The 5,555-nt window shown below is 44.9% G+C and overlaps 1 non-coding gene across 1 annotated transcript; it reads left to right on the forward strand.

The window, feature by feature from the left end:
* Positions 1-771: 771 nt before the first annotated feature.
* On the forward strand, positions 772-878 carry LOC142853196 (U6 spliceosomal RNA). The gene has a single exon (XR_012911121.1). It is a non-coding gene; the product is annotated as a U6 spliceosomal RNA (small nuclear RNA).
* The last annotated feature ends 4,677 nt before the right edge of the window (positions 879-5,555 follow it).

Genomic DNA, 5,555 nt, shown 5'->3' on the forward strand with positions numbered 1-5,555 from the left:
TGGCATGCATGTCTGTATGAGGATGTCGGGTTGCCTGGAACTGGAGTTACAGGCAGTTGTGAGCTGCCACGTGGGTGCTGGGAGCTGAACCCCAGTCCTCTGGAAGAGCATTCAGTGCTCTTAACTACTGAGCCATCTCTCCAGGCCTTGGAGGCTGCTTTTAAAGCTCATATCAGTCTCGTGCATCATACTTATCTGTTCAAATCATACAAGCCAATCATTTCTACTGTAGTCACTGAAGTAGGAACATCACCATCATCTTAAAGTTTGGATATTTTTCTTCTCTGAAGTCTGGGATGTGACTCACTGGTACAGCACTTACAGGAGGCTGTACCCAAACACTGGAAAGAAGGGGGAAATAAAAGAGATGCTTTCCTCACCAGAATAGCAAAACCTTCATTTATTAAGTCATCTTTATTTCTCTGCCCTCTCTTCCCATGCTTCTCTGTAACCCCAGCTAACTGCTGTCTACACATTGTCTTTAGAGTGACTTTCTGATCGGAACACTGCATATACACGGAAGATGCCCCATTGTGGTTGGCTTCCCTCACTGAGAGTGCTGTTGAACACTGGATTTCTCTGGAGAATTTACTCACTTGTTAAGACTTCTGCTTGTATGTGTTTTATTAGTGAATTGAACTACCTTACTCACTTATAGAGTATACCATATACAAAGTATATTATAAATGTAAAGTATAATATATATGTAACACACACACTTGCACGCACGCATGCACACACACATACTGTCCAGGCTAAGAAAATGTTGTTGTACCTGTTTTGGCAGCACAGGTATTAGAATTGGAACAATTCAGAGAAGGTTAGCATGGCTCCAATGTAAGGATGACAGAGGCATTCATGGGATAGTCCACAGTTCTGTTGTTTTAAACTTTGCTTTGGGAGGACAACAGAGATGAAATGAGTACAGCCCTGACAGGTTTGTCTGGAGTGGCCCGGGACAGTCAAAGCGTGGAAAGTTTGATGCTCTGAAAGGGCAGTGGACAGCTCTTTTGAAGGATGAAATTTTTGAACCCTGAAAATGAGGTTTATTTTTAGAGAGTAAACACTTTTAGGTTCTTATTACGCTAAAACATATTGCATTTGAAATGTATCTGTTAAACCTTACATACTAAAACTGTGATAGATTTTGTGAAATATAAAGATTTCTCTTAACTGGTAAACGTCAAACATGGTTTACGACTTGGAGCAATTGTATAGTTTGCTGTTAGAAATTTTGCTTTGGACATTGGTAAGTGGGCTGTTATCTAGCATGAAGTTCTTAGGATGCTAGAGTTCACCTCCTTTCATTAAAGTTGATTTCAGAGGAAAAAGAGAAAGACAATGTACATTTAACCAGCAATTATAGGAATCTCTTGTTCCTTCTTTTCCTGACAAGGTTTAGTTCATTTAGCATTAAGAATTGGTTCTTTCTTTGATGGGTGCTTGTCATCAGCATCATTTGTGGAGAAGAGGACTGCGAGCCATCACGGGGTGCTGGTGACTGAATGGGGCTCTCTGCAAGAGTAGCAAGTCCTCCTAACACTGAGCCTCCTCTCCAGGTCCCATTGCCTGCTCTAAAAATCCAGAACAATGATGAGGCAAAAACTAAAATTACTTATGCATTTGCTTGTTTCATCTGTTTTCTTTTTCTTTTTTACATTTAATTGAACTTGTTGTTTAGAGATAAAATGGAGGTGGAGACCAATTAGCTGAATATTTTGGCTTTTTCGATTCTCTAAAGACAGGCCTTATAGTAATTTAGGGAAAAACAATCCGACAAACGTCAATGAAAGAATAAGTAAACAAATCACCCAAACTGCCAGGCAGTGGTGGCACACTCCTTTAATCCCAGCACTTGGGAAGCAGAGGCAGGCGGATGTCTGTGAGTCCAACTCTAGCCTGGTCTTCAGAGCGAGTTCCAGGGCAGCCAGGGCTACACAGAGAAACATTGTCTCACATTACCCACACTGAGCAAACAAACGAAAACCCAAATCAAAAACCACCCAAACAAAAACCCTTGGTCTTCCTCCTGGGGGATTTCTGAGACAGGTGTTCCCTTCTGCTTCCCATCTCCTGAGTGGGTTTGGGTTCTCATGCAGCAAATGACTCTGAAGCAAAGCTCATCTTTCTGCCGTGGGTGTGGGCAGGAAGCTGAGACTAGGAGCTGGGCCTCTGCAGTGGGTGTGGGCGGGAAGCTGGGACTAGGAGCTGGTCCTCTGCAGTGGGCATGCGCAGAAGCTGAGACTACGAGCTGTGTCTTTGCAGGGGATGTGGAAGGGAAGCTGAGACTACGAGGTGTGCCTCAAATTCAATATCCAGCACGCTCGAAGGCCTGCTCAAACTAGAACAGGTTCAGAAAAACAAACTTACAATTGAGCTGAATGACTCTCATGGTGACAAAAATGACTATGACATGAAGGGAACTTATCGAGTTCTTAGCTTGAAAGTGCCAAGCCGGTGCTCATGAGACTGCTCTCAAGGAGTGGCCCTAGATGCATGGCTAAGCACCAGAAGATAGGAGAGGTAGAAAGCCACTGTCCCTTGGGACGGATCTCAGTCAGTGTGCATAGCTTTATATCCTTGAGAGACAAACCCTCGTTAGCAAGAGCAGCTGGACTCGGGCGTCTGGGGTGGGGTGAGGCTCAGCACACAGGAAACATTGCTGACGTGGGACGCCCATTTCCGGCAGAGGGAAGGCTAGTGGAGGTGGGGAATCTCTTTTCGTGAGTACTTTAAGGAAAATGCTGCCTTTTCACGCATGTGGCTAAGAACTGGCACCAGGAATAGCAAATGTGCCGTTGTGGGTTGTCCTTGGTGAACCTGGGCAAGTGATCTTGTTGTGTTGAGGCATGCTACGTATAAGCTGCTGGATGGGAGAGAAGCACATGAGCCAGGACGGGCAGAAGAGACCATGTGTGCCGACACGGACTGATCTTTAATCTCTCTGAATTTCCTAAAGGACGTTTTCATTCTTATGAAGATTACTTAGAAACTGACCGCTTTGTTCCACGTGAAAGCTTAGTTGATTTCATCTCTCATGACTTCAGGGCTCTCACGACTCCAGCGTCTCTCCTGAACTCTCTTGACTTCTCAGCCCACTGAGTCTTCTATCTAATTTGTTCACATTGTCATATATACAAGTCCGCTGCCAGATGCTGACTCGCACAAGGTCCTGGGAACCAATCTCTCTTGTCGTGACCTCTTTATTAGCTGTGTGGACAGTTTCCTTTCATACTCTGGTCTAATGAACCTTACTGCTTCCTGGCTTTATGACCTCCTCAGCCCCTCCCCCACCATTCCTGTCCTGCACCCAGACTGCTTATCTAGCTGGAATTTATTTGATTTCTCTCTCCCTGCCCCCTGTCCTATGGGAAAGCTCAAGGCTAGCCTCCCTTAAGCGTTAATAAATGCAGTTTATGCAGTGGAATCCTTGGATAAGTCAGGCTTGACCCTGTCACATGCTTTTTAGACAAGACTTGCTCTGCATGGTTTAGGACTGAGAATCTAACATGCTGTTCACATTCTAGGACTGTGGATTATGCTAAAGACGTGGGACATGGGGCTGACATATACGGTACACTTCCCGTGTTCAGAGTGAAGGGAGGGAACCAGGATGCTCTGTAGTGAGTGTGGACTACACCAATTCTTATCTCCCACTCTGAGATGAAGCAAAGGTGAGAAAAACCAAAGGAAACCACAGGAGGACAGTGCGCTGTGGTTTGTACTGAAATACCATGCAAACTCTTGTCTGGGTACCATATGAACACCCCTAACACACTTTTTATATTGCAGCCGCCTGATTTCTAGATGTTTATGAGCCCACTACATTTAGCCAAGCACATGTCTTACTTTTCTTTTAAGCTGTTGGTACTTCATTGGATTATGCCCTGTTTTTTTCTTTCTTTTTGTGATTGATTACGATTTATCTTGGCAGTGGTAGGAAGCTCGTTGTTATAGACTGGTTTTTTCTTTTAGTAGTTCAGACAGTGAAGAATGACTTTCTAATGCTGCTAAGTATTCTAGGCAGTGGAGTAGAGAGAGAAGGGTAGATTATTTAGCTCTAGACATGCAGAGTGCAGGGGCAGGGAAAAGGAAGGCGGTTTCCAATTTCATAGAGAAAATTTGGACAGCGTTTGAGCAGGGAATAAGAAAAATACCCAAATGTAATTTTATAGCCAACTTCCCATGTCTTCCTGTCTGCAGGATAACTTAAAATCCTCTAGGTCCCTTGCCATTCAGCTTGCTGATGGTCCAAGAGAAATAGGAGGAGGGCTGGGAAAATTCCTCTAGATGGTTGGGATATACAGGGTTTGCTGTATCGTTTAAAATTGAAGCCTAATTGTACAATATCAATCATGGTTTGTTTCTAAAATGATCTTTCTGCATAAATATAACAGAAAAATCCCGAACAGAATTTCTGCCTCTGCATATATGTGATAATATTACCAAGGTTGTGGTTCCGCCACCAGTGGATGGGCCCAGTAGGCAATCCAATGGAGATAAATACGGTCATTCAATTTTATATGATGGAAAAGTGGTCTACATCCAGTAAAGATCGTACTTCAACTTTGAATTTTGTTCTTTTCCTGGGCTTGTAATCTGAGGTATGTTCCTTCCGCTAGGATGCCAGAGGTGAAGTCCAGTGCTAGACGGTCGTTAGCTCATGACAGGAGACAGCCAGTGCTCTGAGCCGCACTGATGGCAGCAGGTGAAACATGCCGAGTGCATCTTTTGACTCGCCTTGTTTTCAGCTTATAACAGGTTTAGCTGAATAAACCCAGCTTCACGTTAAGGAGAGTTGATTGATACCCCCATACTTGTAAACTCTTGGTCTTAGGGTCGCCCTTCCGGACACCCCTGACCAAGAGAAAAGAGCAAGGTAGCAGCGAGTAGAGAGAATCAAGTCAGTTGTCTTGACTCATTGAGACTGAGAAGAGGATGATTGTCAAAGTGCCCCTGGGGCGTATCTTCTGCTGTCCCTCTTGCTTCCCAGAGTTTTAGCGTCTCCACATGCCTTCCTCCCCATAAGACTCCTAATAATAGGCCTATTCTAATACTACAGGCTCCAAGTTGATGGTGACCTTGTTGTCCTGAGGACCCAGGACACAAACTACAACGAGTGAAAATCTGGTTGTTCCATGAAAAAAAAAATAACCAGAAGGAGGGTATGAGTGTTCCTATGGGGTTGAGGATTTTATTATGGATATAAGGGAAAAAAACTGGTAGAGGCAGAGATAGCTGGAAGAGTTCGGAGTGGATGACCAGAAGACTGAGCTAGGCCCCGTGAAGAGAGGGAAGGAGGGCCAGGAGCTAAGAGGTCAGGAGGCAGAGGCCTTAAGCGGGGGAGGGGGGAGAGTATAGCCAAAATGACTGGTTTACACAGGAACAGCTGAGGGAAGGGCAGCTCAGCCCCTGGAGAAGTTTAGGAGAGGGGGCCGTGAATGACAGCCAGGAAGAGCCCGCAGCAGGTGGGCACTGAGGGATGCTAAGAGAACCTGGAGCCTTTGTCAGTTTTGGTGTTGATAGCCTCCTCAGATGTCTGTTCCAGGTCTGAG

This window comes from Microtus pennsylvanicus, chromosome 6 (genome assembly GCF_037038515.1).
Source record: "Microtus pennsylvanicus isolate mMicPen1 chromosome 6, mMicPen1.hap1, whole genome shotgun sequence".
NCBI classification, from domain to species: domain Eukaryota; kingdom Metazoa; phylum Chordata; class Mammalia; order Rodentia; family Cricetidae; genus Microtus; species Microtus pennsylvanicus.